Genomic DNA, 17,640 nt, shown 5'->3' with positions numbered 1-17,640 from the left:
AGAGGTCATATACACACCATAAAAGAAAATGAGGACAATGTCCAGCTTTATCAGTGCAAAGATCCTGAGGCGTCGGTCAACAAGGAGCTATATGGCAAGGCCTCTTTCACACGGGCCAGATTCAGCTTTCTCAGCTTGGCAAGGGGAACCGTTTGCTGATTCCCTCCTGAGCAGGCAGATGGCAGATCCTTGTCTGCTCCAATTCTGCTCTATGGGTAGTCAGATGTCAATGCATAGGTAGGTGCAGTCTGTTTTCTCCACTGCAGGTGGTCCTCAACTGAGGGGTACCACAGCCTGGAGAGGAAGTTCATGGAAACCTGGTTTCTCTGTGGTTTCCAGGGTCATAAAGCTTAACGGTTGGCTACGCTGCATCCATGGGACCCCTGGTGGCCATCTTGGCTCAACAGGTTCTTTAACAGGCCTTTGTGAAGTGGGTAGAATAGGGAGAGAGACCACCATCTGTTAGAGAAACTGACTACTGGCAGGGAAAGGTTCCTGACGAGTAGGGACAGGCTAGGGATTCTCTATCCTCAAGGAAGCCTCCCCTTTTTGGGACCGAACCGGCCAGGCAGCACTTCGCCCTCTGAACAGACGCTGTCAGTGCATCTCTTCTCACTGCATCTCTTCATTTGAACTGAACTGACCTCATTTGGACTCTCCTGTTGGGGTGTTTGTAGTTTGGCATTCACTTCAATACAAGCTCCTAGTCGGACTAAAAAAAGGAAGTTCAATAGCCAGTAGCCAATAGCTTCCGTCTCGTAGTTGAATCTGAGCATGCGTGATTTTTGGTGTGTCGGAATTGCACACACACACGATCGTAATTACCGATAGAAAGTTTTTCCGTCTGGAAAATTGAGAACATGCTATCAATTTTCGGCTGGCGGAAATTCGGACAGCTAAATTCCGATGGAATTCCGATCATGTGTACGTGGCATTATTCTAAGCTAAGCAAGAAAAAGATTAGGCATACAGGAGAGCGACACATATCACCCTGTGCTTCAAGCCTAAACACAATATTTATTTTGCAAATAATGTAACACAAAGCAGACAAAACAAAACTAAGAAAAAAAAAGTGAGAAAGGAAGAGATAAAAGGGGGAAAAAAAGAAAGAGGAAAGGAAGTGCGTCTCTCCATTCTCCAGACCACCTTACGGCTGCTAAAAGGAAAAAGGGACACTTGCTTAACAGGAGGAGCCAGCTATGGAGGGTCCGTCCTGAGATGCCAAAGTTCCCAGACATTATTGTGCCTATCTAAAATGTTATTCAAGCATGCAGCGAGTGTCTCCATGAGTTCCACACCTTTGATTCTAGAACAAAGCTAGGGAATTTATATAAAACTCTGGTTTGGCCACATCTGGAGTATTCTGTCCAGTTCTGGTCACCAGTCCTCAGGAAGGATGGGCTGGAACTGGAGAGAGTCTAGAGAAGGGCAACAAAACTAACAAGAGGACTGGAGGCCCTCAATTACGAGGAATGACTACAAACATTAACTATTATCTCTCTGGAGAAGAGATGCTTGAGAGGAGATGTGATATCTCAACGGTGATCCCAGCGTAGGTAGGAAACTATTCAGTCTCAGGGACTGTAAGAAGACACGAGGCCAGACAATGTGATTGGAAGAGCGGATGTTTAACTTTAAGCTGTATAGGGGGTTTTTCACTGACGGGGCGATAAGGATATGGAACCCTATTCTACAGTCGGTGTGGATGTGCATCTTAGTAAACACAAGATACAGGGATATGGGAAATGATTATCCACACAAACGTACATACATCCACACAAGTTGAACTGGATGGACTAGTGTCTTTATTCAACTTTACCAACTATGAAACTATGAAATTATTAAAGTGGTTGTAAACCCTTACAAATCACTTTTAACTACAGGTAAGCCTACAATAAGGCTTACCTGTAGCTACCCCGGATATCTCCTAAACTTGCATGGTTTAGGACAGGCATATGCAATTAGAGGACCTCCAGCTGTTGCAAAACTACAAGTCCCATCATGCCTCTGCCTCTGGGTTTCTTGCTATGCCTCATGGGACTTGTAGTTCTGTAACAGCTGGAGATCCGCTAATTGCATATCCCTGGTTTAGGAGATATCCCTTGTATCAGCATGTGCCAACGTCATCAGCACATTGGCACATGCGCACTGAAGCAATGGCACGTTCGTGCCGTTGCTTTAGCTAGTGTTACGTCATTGTGGCTCCAGCCAATCACGGCGCTGGAGCCCACGGTGCCCGGAAGTAACTCCGTGAGCGTTGTCACCGGCCAGAGCTGTGTACTGCTGCGGGGGCTTCGATGTAAGGTGAGTATGCTATGCATACTAGCTCATTATGCCTTTGTCTTGCAGATTTTTTTTTTTTTTAGTAGGTTTACAACCAATTTAAAGCTCTGTAGGAGATGGAGGATCTCTTTTTTTCCAATGTAATACCACCAAGCAGCACCCTGCCGTAAGAACGTGGCACACTAACGTTTTAGCAGTGCATATGAATATGCTGTATTGTATTCTTTTAGCCAATAAGTGGAGTTCTAGGTTCCTTTTTGCATGTTATCTTTCATCTCCTTACAGACTTTTTTTTTTTTTACAGACCTCAAGAGGAGAGTTAAACACACCTGAATTAGTCCCTTATCTGATGACCCCATCTGAAGTTTTGAGACCTACTGCTGTGCTGTTGCTATAGATAAACCTAGATCTGTCAGCAGGGATAAGAAACAGAGAGATCCTTAGTGAAAAGCAGCACACTGTACACATGGTTAGGCACACTTTTAACCCCTTAATAGCCCTAGATGTTAACCCCTTCCCAGCTATTAGTACAGTGACAGTGTATAGTGTTATCACTGATCACTGTAATGCCAGTGACAGTTACACAGTTCCCTCCAGCGTCAGTTAGTTTATGTCTATCACAGTCCCACTATTACTCCCACTATTAGTCATTGATCGCCGCCAGTAGTAGCATTAAAAAAAATTACAGTATATATACCTTAAAGTGTTTGTAAACCCTTACAACACACTTTGACCTACAGGTAAGCCTAGATTAAGGCTTACCTGTAGGTCCAAGAAATATCTCCTAAACCTATACGGTTTAGGAGATATTTACCCGGAGACATGCACCTCTGTGTCGCACTGAGCACCGCATTTTCAGCGACGGAGCTGCCACGCGTGTCGGCTCCCGTGCACATGCGCGGGAGTGACGTCATCGCGGCTTCGCCGAATGACAGCGGCGGAGCTGCGAGACCCCACCAAGAAGATAGATGCGCCGGACTACAGGGGACAGCGGTGACATCGCTGGCTCCTGTGTCAGGTAAGTGACACATAATGGACTACTATGCGATGCATAGTAGCCCATTATGCTTTGGCTTTGCAGGGAATCAAAGAGGAAGTAAACTCATCAGGGTTTACTTCCTCTTTAAATGGTAGGCACTATAACTTTTATGCAATCCAATCAATAACCACTTATTGAGATTTGTTTTTGTTCTTTTTTTTATTAAAAATATGTATCAGAATACATTTTGGGCAAAATGTATGAAGAAATGTTTATTTTTTATTTTTTTATTGGATATGTTTTAGGGCAGAAAGTAAAAGATATTGTTTTGTTTTTTTTTTCAAAATTTTCTGCCTTTTTTCTTTTATTTCGCAAAAAAAAAAAAAAAAAGCCAGTGGTGATCAAATACCACCAAATGAAAGCCCCATTTGTGTGAAAAATGTTAATAAGTATTTTTTTTGGATACAGTCACGCATGACCGTGCAATTATCCGTTAATGTAGCGCAGTGCCGTACAGCATAAAATGGCCTGGTCCTGAAGGGGGTAAAATGATTGTAAAGGCTCACTTTTTATTTATTTTTTTAAATAAGAAACATGATATACTTACCTGTTCTGTGTAATGGTTTTGCACATTAAAAGAATACAGGTGGGCCCTTATGGAGCCGGGAGCTGCTATGTCCCCAATTGTACACTGAACACTTTTCTCCCATAGGACTTTAATGCAGCAACGCAATGGGTGGGCTATTTACGAAAGGCAAATTCACTTTGCTTTAAATATAAGGGGTAGATCTGCAAAGAGTGGAATCTCTGCTGATTTTATCATCCAATCATGTGCAAGCTAAAATGCTGTTTTTTATTTTCCTTGCATGTCCTCCTAGGATCTACAGCGACTTTACTACCAAGTGCACTTGCAGTGAAAAGTGGATTTTCCTTTAGTAAATAGTTTCTTAATTATAGAGTGGTGCCCGGCTATAATTTCAACAGTTGAGTGTTGCTGATGGTAGTGGCAGAATAGCCACCCTTGTGAAAATGACAAGGGCATAAGACGTACACCCAAGGTATTTGTAATAGTAGTAAATAACCCCCAATGTCTATCATGAAATCTAATTTTTTTATTGCACAAAACAAAAACATTTGCATATACATTTAACTCTAGTTAAACTATAAAACATAGGGTGACAAAAAAAAAATCCCCTGAAAAGGCAGAAAATTACTGTAAATTTTATTCTGCTGATGGTTCCCCAAAAAATTTACAGTACTTCTCTGCCTTAGTTTCAGGGGATTTTTTTTATGTCATGGGCTTTGAAACTGCAATTTGCACTGCTGATTTCATTGCGGCCTGTGACTTATGCCCCGTACACACGGTCAGACTTTCCGACGGAAAATGTGCGATCGGATCGTGTTGTCGGAAAATCCGATTGTGTGTGGGCTCCATCTGACATTTTCCGTTGGAATTTCAGACGCACAAAGTTTGAGAGCAGGATCTCAAATTTTCCGACAACAAAATCCGATCGTTTAAATTCCGATCCTGTGTAGACCGTTCTGGCGGGCAAAGTGCCACGCATGCTCAGAATGAATTAAGATACCACAGCTATTGGCTACTGGCCCGTTTATAGTCCTGACGTACGTGTCGTACGTCACCTCGTTCTGAACGATCGGATTTTCCAACAACTTTGTCCGATCGTGTGTATGCAAGACAAGTTTGGCACAAAATCCGTCGGAAAAAAATCAGATGGATTTTGTTGTCAGAATGTCCGACGGTGTGTACAAGGCATCATTTCAACAGAAATCTACGCAAGCCGCAATGAAATCGGTAAAAAGTCGTGCAGGAACCTTTTTCATAATTGTTGTAACATGAACAGTTCCACTGCCAGTAATTGGGTGCAACTTGCCATGCGATTTGGAACTGTCAATGGGGGCTTAGGGCTTGTCCACCTCATTGCATGAACCTCTTGATTAATCATTTGCCAATCGCGCTATAGCCGAGCGGCGGTCACAGCGCGGACGGATAGTTCTGGGAGGCCATCATAAGATGGCCTCCCATGACCGCGCAAGCCGCCCACACCACGGCTAGGCGTGGGCTGCGCGCTCTGTGATCAGTGTCTGAAGGCTCTTTACCATGTGATCAGCTGTATCCAATGACAGCTGATCGCAGATGTAAATAGAAGCCGGTTATCTGCACTCCTCTCCTCATGCTGACAGCATGAGGAGAGGAGAAGAGAGCTGATAACCGGCTTCTCTAAAAGGGACATATACACTGATAATCAGGGCACTGATCATCAGTGTGCTGATGATCAGTGCAGTCCAAACATGCCCACTAGTGCTGCCAATATGTGCCCACCAGTGCTACTAATCAGTGCCCATCAGTGCCTCCTCATCAGTGTCGCCCATCAGTGCTGCTTATCAGTGTCCATAAGTGGTGAGTCACAATGCACCCTCATCAGCGCACATCAGTGAAGGAAAATTACCAGTTCTCAACATTTTATAACAAACTATTAAAAGGGGTTTTTTTTTCCTTCAAAATGTTTGGTCTTTTTTCATTTATTTAGCAAAAAAAAAAAAATCAGCAGTGATGAAATACCACCAAAATAAAAACACCATAAAACGTCTCTCACTAGCGTTTTTTAATGTTTTTGATTCATTCTTAAAAAAAAAAATTTTGGAAAAACACAAACGCTAAAAACCGCTATTGTAAAAACGTTGAAAAAAGTTGAAAAACTCACTGCACAGCTACTGGCGTTTTTATAACTTTATTTTACCGTCCAGTGTGCACAAGGCCTCAAAGTGTGACAGCTGAAAACTGGCCTGGGCAGAAAGGGGGTAAAAGTGCCCACGCCTCATTTCGGTTTTTGCTCTGCACTATTTCCCCTGTGAATAGCAATGCCTGTTCTGGGGCGCAATTGGTTTTCAGCAAAGGAAACAAAATAAAAAACAGATGTGATGTAACCAGGATAGAGATTTGGAACTGCCAGGAATGTGGGGGCTGGGCCACCTCCTTTGTTTATGTCTGAATGGTTAACCTTCTATCATTTCCTGCCTCATGTCTACTAAACCTTCCTGTTCTTTTGGAACAGCGAGAGCTTTATATATTGCAGGAAACGTACATATCAGGAATATGTAAAGACAGGCCAATGGGTAACTGCAAACTCACTATGAGGTCACACAGATAATCACATTGCAGAGAATAGGGCTTGAGTATTGCATTCTGGGAGGAAGAAAGAGAAGGTCACATGATCCTTCATACATTCAAAAAATATTTTCTGAGGGATCCCAGGGAGGAATGACACTGCAGGATGGTAAACATGAACATCAGGGACTTTGGGGGTTATTTACGAAAGGCAAATCCACTTTGCACCGCAAGTGCACTTGGAAGTGCAGTCACTGTAGATCTAAGGGGTAGATCTGAAATGAGGGGAAGCTCTGCTGATTTTATCATCCAATCATGTACAAGCTAAAATGCTGTTTCTCTTATATTCACCGACCGACACAGCTCCTCTCATAACCATTGGGTTGCTATTCCCTTTTACTAGGAGATACTAGGCATTAGTTGTAATACAACACTCAGAACTCTTAGTTCCGCCCAGGGGGCGGTCCCTTGGGCAACAACCCTCCACCCTGCCATGCAGTCATCAGTTTTATTTTGCTTGGTGAAGTAGAAGGACCTAGGAACCCTGCAGGCCCATCTGTCCATGCTTTTTTATGCAGAAGCGTGACTTTTTTCGCAAGATGAATGATCCTGTGATCTACTATCAACAGCCGGCTGGGTGACAGGCTGGACACCCTTATCCTTGTAGTCTCCCCAGTCCGGCTATCGAGCGTGTGCAGGCCGCAGCTACGCGCTCGGCAAGCCACGACGAAACCTCAGCTCTAGAGGTGGTCGGTGAGCTTTTATGCTCCGGGCATACATATGACCGGGCTACTGATGTTTGCGTCACAGTATGCCAGGCCAGCAGCCACCCTGTACTGATCAGTGAGTGGGTCTATGATGGAATGTCTCCCAGCTCTTCAGGACTGGTAAGTACAGCTCTCCCTGCCTCTGTGGGGCTGAGCAGCTGGGCATTCCCTGGGAGGTCGATTCTGGGGTCCCTCGCCTCCCTCTCTTCTCTCCCCGTCCCTATCTTCCCTCCCCCCCTCTCTGGGGGGGATGCTGCATGTGGCTGCTGAGTGGTGTGTGTCTATGCAGGGGCTCTCACCTGGGGGGGGGGGGGGGGGCTGCACTGGCTAACGGTGTCCTGGGTCCTGTTCTTCATGCCCCTGGAAGGTGTCTGTGAGGTTTTGCTGATGTCCTGTACAGCACTGTGTTCGCTGCCATCGTTTTCTCCCTGTACCTCATGGTGCTGCTTCCATTTTAAGTGTGGGCAAGGGCAGCATGCTCTCCTGGGCTTCAGCGGCCATTTTCCTAGTGATCTCCTATTCAGGACACTGGCGGCCATTTTCTTGAAGCCTGAACACGTTTTTCAGTGTTCTCTAGTGGCAGCATGTGCTCCTGTGCTCTCACAGCCATTTTCCCTGTGTTTTATGTCTTTGTACTGGACACTGGGCGGCCATTTTATTGAAGCCTAAGCACACTTCAGAGCAGTTTTGGGGCTATTTGCAGCTGCTGCCACCGACACAGCATTGTTTCCTCTGCACCCGGGAGCCCACAGGGACTACAGGCAATACTTGCTGGATAGCGCAGAACTTCTCAGGGTGGTAGGGTTGCCACCCTTTCTTCAAGCCAAACCCGAACATTTTAGTGGTGCACGGCACTATGCTTGCTTAACTTAGCCTATTCACCAGAATGGGGCTGCGCTACAATTGTGTGCAATGCACATGGTTACAGCACAGTGTCATGGGTTTTTAGGGGTTAAAAACAGGAGGCAATATTCTTCTTCACCTCTCGTCAAATACTTTCAAAACATGATCCACTATAGATCACTCTTCAGAGTGCTCTGCGACTCAGTTTACACTTGTGGTTGAGGGGACAGTAAAAATTAGAGGTTGAGGTTATTTTAACTGCTATCTAACCATTCCCCTTAAGCTAAAAAGGCAGCAGAGGGGGATGTATACCTGCAACTGCCAAAATGCTTTGCATCAGAGTGCGACAAAACATGTCTGCACTGTTAGGTTCACTGAGAAGCATTGCCTGCCGAATGTGGCCCACTCAAGTGAATAGGGGCTTCCTGCATCCATTCAATTGCGGGGCGATGCTGTGGGGGCAGAGTGACAGGTGGGGGCAGAGTGACAGGAGGGGGAAGGATGACAGGAGGGGGAAGGATGACAGGTGGGGGAAGGATGACAGGAGGGGGAAGGATGACAGGAGGGGGAAGGATGACAGGAGGGGGAAGGATGACAGGAGGGGGAAGGATGACAGGAGGGGGAAGGATGACAGGAGGGGGAAGGATGACAGGAGGGGGAAGGATGACAGGAGGGGGAAGGATGACAGGAGGGGGGAAGGATGACAGGAGGCGGAAGGATGACAGGTGGGGGAAGGATGACAGGAGGGGGAAGGATGACAGGTGGGGGAAGGATGACAGGAGGGGGAAGGATGACAGGTGGGGGAAGGATGACAGGAGGGGGCAGAGTGACAGGATGGGGCAGAGTGACAGGAGGGGGCAGGGTGACAGGAGGGGGCAGGGTGACAGGAGGGGGCAGGGTGACAGGAGGGGGCAGGGTGACAAGATGGGGCAGGGTGACAGGATGGGGCAGGGCGACAGGAGGGGGCAGGGTGACAGGAGGGGGCAGGGTGACAGGGGAGGGCAGAGTGACAAGATGGGGCATGATGACAGGAAGAGACAGTGTGACAAGATGGGGCAGGATGACAGGAGGAGGCAGAGTGACAAGATGGGGCAGATTGACAGGAGGGGGCAGAGTGACAAGATGGGGCATGATGACAGGAGGGGCACAGTGACAAGATGGGGCATGATGACAGGAGGGGGCAGAGTGACAGGAGGGGGCAAGGTGACACGATGGAGCAGGGTGACAAGATGGAGCAGAGTGACAAGATGGGGCAGATTGACAGGAGGGGGCAGAGTGACAAGATGGGGCAGATTGACAGGAGGGGGCAGAGTGACAAGATGGGGCATGATGACAGGAGGGGGCAGAGTGACAGGAGGGGGCAGAGTGACAGGAGGGGGCAGGGTGACAGGAGGGGGCAGGGTGACAAGATGGGGCATGTTGACAGGAAGCGACAGTGTGACAAGATGGGGCAGGGTGACAAGATGGGGCAGAGTGACAAGATGGGGCAGGATGACAGGAGGGGGCAGAGGGACAAGATGGGGCAGGATGACAGGAGGGGGCAGAGTGACAAGATGGGGCAGATTGACAGGAGGGGGCAGAGTGACAAGATGGGGCAGGTTGACAGGAGGGGGCAGAGTGACAAGATGGGGCAGGATGACAGGAGGGGGCAGAGTGACAAGATGGGGCAGGATGACAGGAGGGGGCAGAGTGACAAGATGGGGCAGGATGACAGGATGGGGCAGAGTGACAAGATGGGGCAGAGTGACAAGATGGGGCAGGGTGACAGGAGGGGACAGAGTGACAAGATGGGGCAGATTGACAGGAGGGGGCAGAGTGACAAGATGGGGCAGATTGACAGGAGGGGGCAGAGTGACAAGATGGGGCAGGGTGACAGGAGGGGGCAGGATGACAGGAGGACCTGTGGAGTAGACACACTATTCTATGCAGGACACTGTATTATGCTGGCACCGGGTCTGACTCCCGATCATTACATACAACACAGAGGTGATAGCAAAGAATCCTAAAAATTCTCCCTCTCCCCCTCCCCCTCCCTCCTCAGATCTGTTTTTCTTACCCAGCCAAGTAGTGTGGATGGATCTGATTTCATGGCTGGTCTTTTGCACGGTCTGTTCCCGGTCAGCTCAGCTGTCTGTGTGATAAATGACCTGCTGATTGGCCGATCATGGAGCTCTTATCCCCGATCCAGCGCTCTCCTCCAATTCTACACGGACACCCGAACACTCACAGGGCATTACTGGGCAGACTCATTCTCCTATAGCGGTCTCCTCCTCCGTTTTTCAGAGTTTGAGTGCCCTCACCCTCAGTGTGTGCCCGGGTATCTCTTCTCCTCCTGTACGATCTGAACTGTGCATTGCCTGAGAAAAGTTCTGCCAGAAAAAAGCCATGGGAGCGCGGGCCGCTACATTCCACCCGCGGATACTATAGAAACGGCGTCAGGACTGATTAGTAATGTTCCAGCTGAACAGTTAGAGCCCTGAGCCACAGTGCGGTATGAATCATTTGTCCGGGATCCAGGAGGCAGGAGACCCGGACACGTGATTCAAAATTACTCTAAACTCGTACTGTCCGGGTGAATCCCGGACAGGTGGCAACCCTACAGGGTGGTGAGTCCGGCAGGAAAGAGCTCCTCAGCCAGCGGCAGTAAGGAGGGTGGGACTCTCACTGTCCTAAGTCCCCTTAGGGTGGTAGACAGGGTAGGGTCAGCATGGCTTCAGAAACTGGTGTTTCTTCCCCCGAAATCCAGGCAATTGCAACCGGGTCATCTGCAGACTGCTCAGTGCCCATGGACACCCTGACGGCGGTCCTAAATTTGTTCGTTGCCAAGATGGAGGTGGTGCATGGGAAGAAAGGTGCAATAAAGCGGCCCCTGCCCCACCCCCCCATCCTCTGGGGAGAGCTCTGACACAGACTTGGGTCTTGCTGAAGCTGGTGACCCCTACTCTGTCTTGTCAGACGACGCTAACCAGGACCGTTCGGACAGTGAGGATGAGTCTCCGTCCGGATCTATGTGTGACAAAGCGCTTGTTGGAGCACTTATCACAGCTGTGCGTGATACCCTGAAGATTCAGGAGCCAGCAGATCCCTCTGCTGATGTACCGGTCCCTTTTGGGTCCCGCAAGCCAGCACGTTCACCTAAGGTGTTCCCGTATCTGACTTACTTTGACAAGTTCATTTACAAGGAATGGGTCGCCTGCAACGGACCTTTTCGGTCCCCAAATGTGCGGTGCGTTACCCTTTTGAGGAAAGCCTTCTCAAAAAATGGTCAGCTCCTCTGGTCTTGGACCCCCCAGTATCCAGGTTAAATAAAGTAACCACGATCCCGGTTGAGGGGAATCCTGCATTCAAGAATCCCATGGACAGGAAGGCTGAGGCAGTGGCTCGTTTCTTGTTTATGGTTGTGGGGTCAGCCGTGCGACCTGTACTGGCATCCGCACTTATGTCGCAAACACTAACTGAGTGGGCAAAACGTTTGCACCGCAAATTGGGAGAGCAACAGGCTTCCCCTGTCTGCGTAGAACTAGCAGACCAACTAGTGCAAGGCCTTAAGTACGTCTGTGACACGGCCCTGGATACTCTCCCTCTGTTATCCAGGGCTTCAGTGTCAGCTGTGGTGCTGAGGCACCTGATTTGGCTAAAATGCTGGTCTGCTGACCAGGCATCCAAAAAAGCCCTGCCGGATCTTCCCTTCATTGGCGACCAGCTCTTTGGAGCCTCTTTGGATGACATTATTAAAAATGCCACCGGTGGTAAGAGTACCTTACTCCCACAGGCCAGGAAGGCTAAGGAGCCACGCCGTAGGCAAGGACCCTCTTTTTCCGCTCATAAGCGGCTTTTTCGTCCGTCTGGAGCTTTAGCAAAACGTCAACAGCCCGACAGGAATGACCACAGACGGACAAAAACGTCCCTGGAACCGCAAGCCTACCAAGCCTGCGAATAAAAGGACTACCGCATGAAGGTTTGCCCCCGCCCATGTCTCGGGTGGGGGGGTCGCCTTCGGGAGTTTGCAGTCCGGTGGTCGTCACGGTTATCCGACCAATGGGTCTGCGATCTGATTTCCTCAGGCTACAAGATAGAGTTTCTCTCTTGGCCGCCAAACAGATTCTTCCCCTCCAGCATACCCGTATCCCCGGCTCGCCGGAGGCCCTCTTGGGGGCAGTAAGGGACCTGCTGAGTCGTGGGGTGGTTGTACCGGTTCCGGAATCGGAACGTTTACAGGGATTCTACTCAAATCTGTTTGGACATACCCCTTCCTTCTTGGGAACTACAATCTTGGACCTAAAAGCCCTAAATCACTTTGTAAAAGTGCAGAGATTCAGAATGGAATCAGTTCTCTCAGTAGTAGCTGCACTCCATCAAGGGGACTACCTGGCATCCTTGGACATCCAGGATGCGTACCTGCACATACCCATATGCCTTCGGCATCAAAAGTTTCTGCGGTTTGCAGTCGGGGAAGCCCACTACCAGTTTGTGGCTCTTCCTTTTGGTCTGAGTCTTTACCAAGGTATTGGCTCCAGTTTTGGCGTTGCTGCGGCAATGTGGGATCGCAATCGTGGGATACCTAGACGATCTCCTCCTGAGGGCATCTTCCACCTCAGAGTTAGAGGAGGATGTGGCGATCACCATGCAGACCCTGTAAGAATTTGAGTGGCTGTTGAACCTAAAGAAGTCGGTGATTGTACCGACACAGCGTCTGGAGTACCTAGGCTTGCTGCTGGACTCCATGGAAGCGAGAGTTTTTCTCCCTTCAGACAAACTGCAGACTCTCAGATCCGCGGTAAACGCTGCTTATGAACCGCAAGTGGTCGTCGCTCCGCTTTTGCATGTGAGTCCTGGGTATCATGGTAGTCTCCTTTGAGGCAGTACCTTATGCCCAGTTCCACACCAGATTCCTGCAGTAGGAGATTTTGACAAAATGGGACAAATCTCAGTTGTCCCTGGATCAACAGATCCAGGTGATCCAGTCAGTCAGAGGCTCACTGATCTGGTGGCTCAGGTCCCCGGTGATTCAGTCCAGGAAATTTTTCCTGCCTCTAAAATGGACAGTGATGACAACGGACGCCAGGCTATCCGGCTGGGGTGGAGTGATGGGGGTACAGTCAGCTCAGGGCCTCTGGTCGACGGAAGAATCAAAGTTGCAGATCAATCTGCTCGAAATTGAGAGCAATCAGGCTATGTCTCTCCACATGGTCGATGAGAATTCAGGGGCGTCCGATCAGGATCCAGTCAGACAATGCCATGGCTGTGGCATACGTCAATCACCAAGGGGGAACAAGAAGCTCAGCCTCTGCACGGGAGGTCACTAACATACTTAGATGGGCAGAGCAACACGTACCGGCCCTGTCGGCCATTTACATTCCGGGAGTGGAGAACTGGCAGGTGGACTATCTGAGTCGTCAGATGCTGGACCCAGGAGAATGGGCGTTGCATCCGGAGATATTCAGGTTACTGTGCCTGAGGTGGGGCACACCAGACGTGGATCTTCTGGCCTCCCATCTCAATTGGAAGGTGCCAAGATTTGTGTTCAAGACAAGAGATCCGTGGGCAGACGGGTCAGACGCGCCAGTGGCTCCGTGGGATCAGTACCAGCTGATCTACGCCTTTCCTCCACTGAAACTGTTACCACGCCTGCTTCGCAGGGTGGAAGCCGAGGGGATCCCAGTAATACTGGTTGCTCCAGATTTGCCTCAGCGTCCTTGGTACGCAGACCTGGTGCGTCTGGTGGCAGATGCTCCCTGGCGACTGACGTTGCAAGAAGACCTTCTGTCTCAAGGTCTGATTCTCCATCCTGCTTTACCATCGCTGGCTTTAACGGCATGGCTATTGAGAGCCAGGTGTTGAGGAACCGGGGTCTGTCGGACTCGGTGATCCCAACTATGTTGAGAGCACAAAAATCTTCTTCCCGGGAGATATACCATTGTACCTGGAAGGCCTACATCTCCATGTGTGAGGAGAAAGGATGGCATCCGCGCTCCTTTTCTATATCCAGGATCCTGCTGTTTCTTCAGCAAGGAGTAGACCAGAAATTGGTGTTAAGCACCATTAAGGGGCAGATTTCAGCCTTGGCTGTCTTTTTTCAGCGACCCCTGGCATCTCACTTGTTCGCGAGTACCTTCGTTCAGGGGGTACGACATGTAGTCCCTCCGGTGCGTCCACCGTTACCCCCATGGGATTTGAACCTGGTGTTATCGGCGCTTCAAAAAACGCTGTTTGAAAATATCAGGGAGATTCCCCTATTGACTCTTTTCCAGAAGGTGGTATTTCTAGTGGCCATCACATCAGCCAGGAGGGTTTTGGAACTGGCGGCCTTGTCTTGCAAGTCGCCCTAACAAGGATAAGGTGGTGTTGCGGCTGCAACCGTCTTTTCTACCAAAAATGGTCTCAGCTTTTCATATTAAAGCGGTAGTAAACCCGCAATTTTTATTTTTATTTTTTAACCACTTTCAGACCGGACCATTTTGCTGGTAAATGACCAGAGGTCTTTTTACACTTTGGCACTGCGCTGCTTTAACTGGTAATTGCGCGGTCATGCAATGTTGTACCCAAACAAAATTTGCGTCCTTTTCTTCCCACAAATAGAGCTTTCTTTTGATGGTATTTGATTGCCTCTGCGATTTTTATTTTTTGCGATATAAACGTAAAAAGACCGCAAATTTGGAAAAAAAATGATATTTTCTACTTTTTGTTATTAGAAAAATCCAATAAACTCAATTTTAGTCATACATTTAGGCCAAAATGTATTCAGCCACATGTCTTTGGTAAAAAAAAAGTCAATAATTGTATATTTATTGGTTTGCGCAAAAGTTGTCACATCTACAAACTAAGGTACGTTTTCTGGAATTTACGCAGCTTTTAGTTTACGACTGCCTATCTCATTTCTTGAGGTGCTAAAATGGCAGGGCAGTACAAAACCCCCCCAAATGACCCCATTTTGGAAAGTAGACCCCCTAAGGAAATTGATAAGAGGCATGTTGAGCCCATTGAATATTTTATTTTTTTGCCTCAAGCGATTGAATAATGACAAAAAAAAATTTTTTTTTTTTTTTACACAAAGTTGTCACTAAATGATATATTGCTCATACATGCTATGGGCGTATGTGAAATGACACCCCAAAATAAATTCTGCTGCTTCTCCTGAGTACGGGGATACCACATATGTGGGACTTTTTGGGAGCCTAGCCGCGTACGGGGCCCCGAAAACCAAGCACCGCCTTCAGGCTTTCTAAGGGCGTAAATTTTTGAGTTCACTTCTCACTACCTATTACAGTTTTGAAGGCCATAAAATGCCAAGATGGCACAAAACCCCCACAAATGACCCCATTTTAGAAAGTAGACACCCCAAGCTATTTGCTGAGAGGCATGTTGAGTCCATGGAATATTTTATATTTTGCCACAAGTTGCGGGAAAATTACAAACTTTATTTTTTTTTTTTTTTTTTTTTCACAAAGTTGTCACTAAATGATATATTGCTCACGCATGCCATGGGCATATGTAAAATGACACCCCAAAATAAATTCTGCTGCTTCTCCTGAGTACGGGGATACCACATATGTGGGACTTTTTGGGAGCCTAGCTGCGTACGGGGCCCCGAAAACCAAGCACCGCCTTCAGGCTTTCTAAGGGCGTTACAGTTTTGAAGGCCATAAAATGCCAAGATGGCACAAACCCCCCCCAAATGACCCCATTTTGGAAAGTAGACACCCCTAAATTTAGGGGTACACTAGTGAGACTAGGTAATAAATGGCGGGTGCCCTGAAACTATAAAAAAATAACTAACCAACCAGCGTCACCTGTAACAGTTATATGGTGATCACTGGTGAAAGGGTTAACTAGGGGGCAATCAGGGGGCTTTATGCGGTAGTATATGGGGGTCCCTGGCGCTATAAAAAGCTGCAGCGAACCTAAATACCTACCTGCCTAACTAGCGTCACCTGTGACACTAATACAGCGATCAGAAAAACGATCGCTTATTAGGCTGGGTTCACACTGGAGCGATGCGGGAACGCCACGAATGCGCGGCGGGTTCCCGCATCGCATGCCTCCCGGCAGCAGTTCACACTGCCCTATGCGAACTGCTGGGAGTGTCAGTGAAATGTTACTGACACCCCCAGATCAGTTCGCATATCGCAGTGCGATCTGCAAACTCGGATCGCATGGTGTGAACACCCATGCGATCCGATTCTGCTGCGGGCCAAAAAAAGGGTCCCGTGCGAGTTTGCGGCGGGTGCGGCGGGTGTGGCGGGTGCGGCGGGTGCGGCGAATGGCTGAACTCGAATCGCACAGAGATCGGATGTGATTTGCACTGCAGTGCGGTGCGAATCACATCCGTTCTCATAAACCGCTGCAATGTGAACCCAGCCTTAGTGACACTGGCGACGGGAGGTGATCACGGGGTTAAACCTTTATTGGGGGGGTTAGGGGGTACCTTAGAACTAAAGGGGGCTAACCCTAACTGCCCTAACAGTTATTAGTCACAAATGACACCTGCCGGGTGATCAGGGGGTTAAACCTTTATTAGGTAATAAATGGCGGGTGCCCTGAAACTATAAAAAAATAACTAACCAACCAGCGTCACCTGTAACAGTTATATGGTGATCACTGGTGAAAGGGTTAACTAGGGGGCAATCAGGGGGCTTTATGCGGTAGTATATGGGGGTCCCTGGCGCTATAAAAAGCTGCGGCGAACCTAAATACCTACCTGCCTAACTAGCGTCACCTGTGACACTAATACGGCGATCAGAAAAATGATCGCTTATTAGGCTGGGTTCACACTGGAGCGATGCGGAAACGCCGCGAATCCGCGGCGGGTTCCCGCATCGCATGCCTCCCGGCGGCAGTTCACACTGCCCTATGCGAACTGCTGGGAGTGTCAGTGAAATGTTAATGACACCCCCAGATCAGTTCGCATATCGCAGTGCGATCTGCAAACTCGGATCGCATGGTGTGAACACCCATGCGATCCGATTCTGCTGCGGGCCAAAAAAAGGGTCCCGTGCGAATTTGCGGCGGGTGCGGCGGGTGCGGCGGGTGCGGCGAATGGCTGAACTCGAATCGCACAGAGATCGGATGTGATTTGCACTGCAGTGCGGTGCGAATCACATTCGTTCTCATAAACCGCTGCAATGTGAACCCAGCCTTAGTGACACTGGCGACGGGGGGTGATCACGGGGTTAAACCTTTATTGGGGGGTTAGGGGGGTACATTAGAACTAAAGGGGGCTAACTCTAACTGCCCTAACAGTTATTACAGTCACAAATGACACCAATGCAAAAAAAAAAAAAAAAAAAAATGACATTGGTGTCACTGTGACTGGGGGGCAGGGGTAATTGGGGGGGTGATCGGGGGGTAAAGGGGGGTGTGAGTGTGCCTGGCATGTTCTACTGTGTGTGTAGAGTGTTGGTGCAACTCACGATCCGCTCTCCTCCGTGTCGGAACGAAAAATACCGACACGGAGGAGAGAATACATCACTTCCTCTCCTGTGTTTACATTACAGGAGAGGAAGTGATGTCACGGGGGATTTCTATTCGTCGGGAGCGATCGCGAGGGGGTGGCCATGAATGAATGGCCGCCCCCTCGTCCCGGATCGCTCCCGGACGAAAACCGACCGCCGCAGGCACCGGGCGGGGGCCCGATCGGGCCC

General features: G+C 48.7%; 1 protein-coding gene across 1 annotated transcript in view; it reads right to left on the bottom strand.

The window, feature by feature from the left end:
• The window catches only part of LOC143923700 (uncharacterized), a 96,200-nt gene that overhangs the window by 67,568 nt on the left and 10,992 nt on the right, over window positions 1-17,640 (bottom strand). The gene's annotated exons all lie outside the window — the stretch shown is intronic.

The sequence above is a fragment of the Lithobates pipiens genome, unplaced genomic scaffold, assembly GCF_037356315.1.
Source record: "Lithobates pipiens isolate NorthernLeopardFrog02 unplaced genomic scaffold, aLitPip1_a1.2 Scaffold_22, whole genome shotgun sequence".
Classification (NCBI taxonomy): Eukaryota; Metazoa; Chordata; class Amphibia; order Anura; family Ranidae; genus Lithobates; species Lithobates pipiens.
This window is presented reverse-complemented; position numbering and strand designations above follow the sequence as displayed.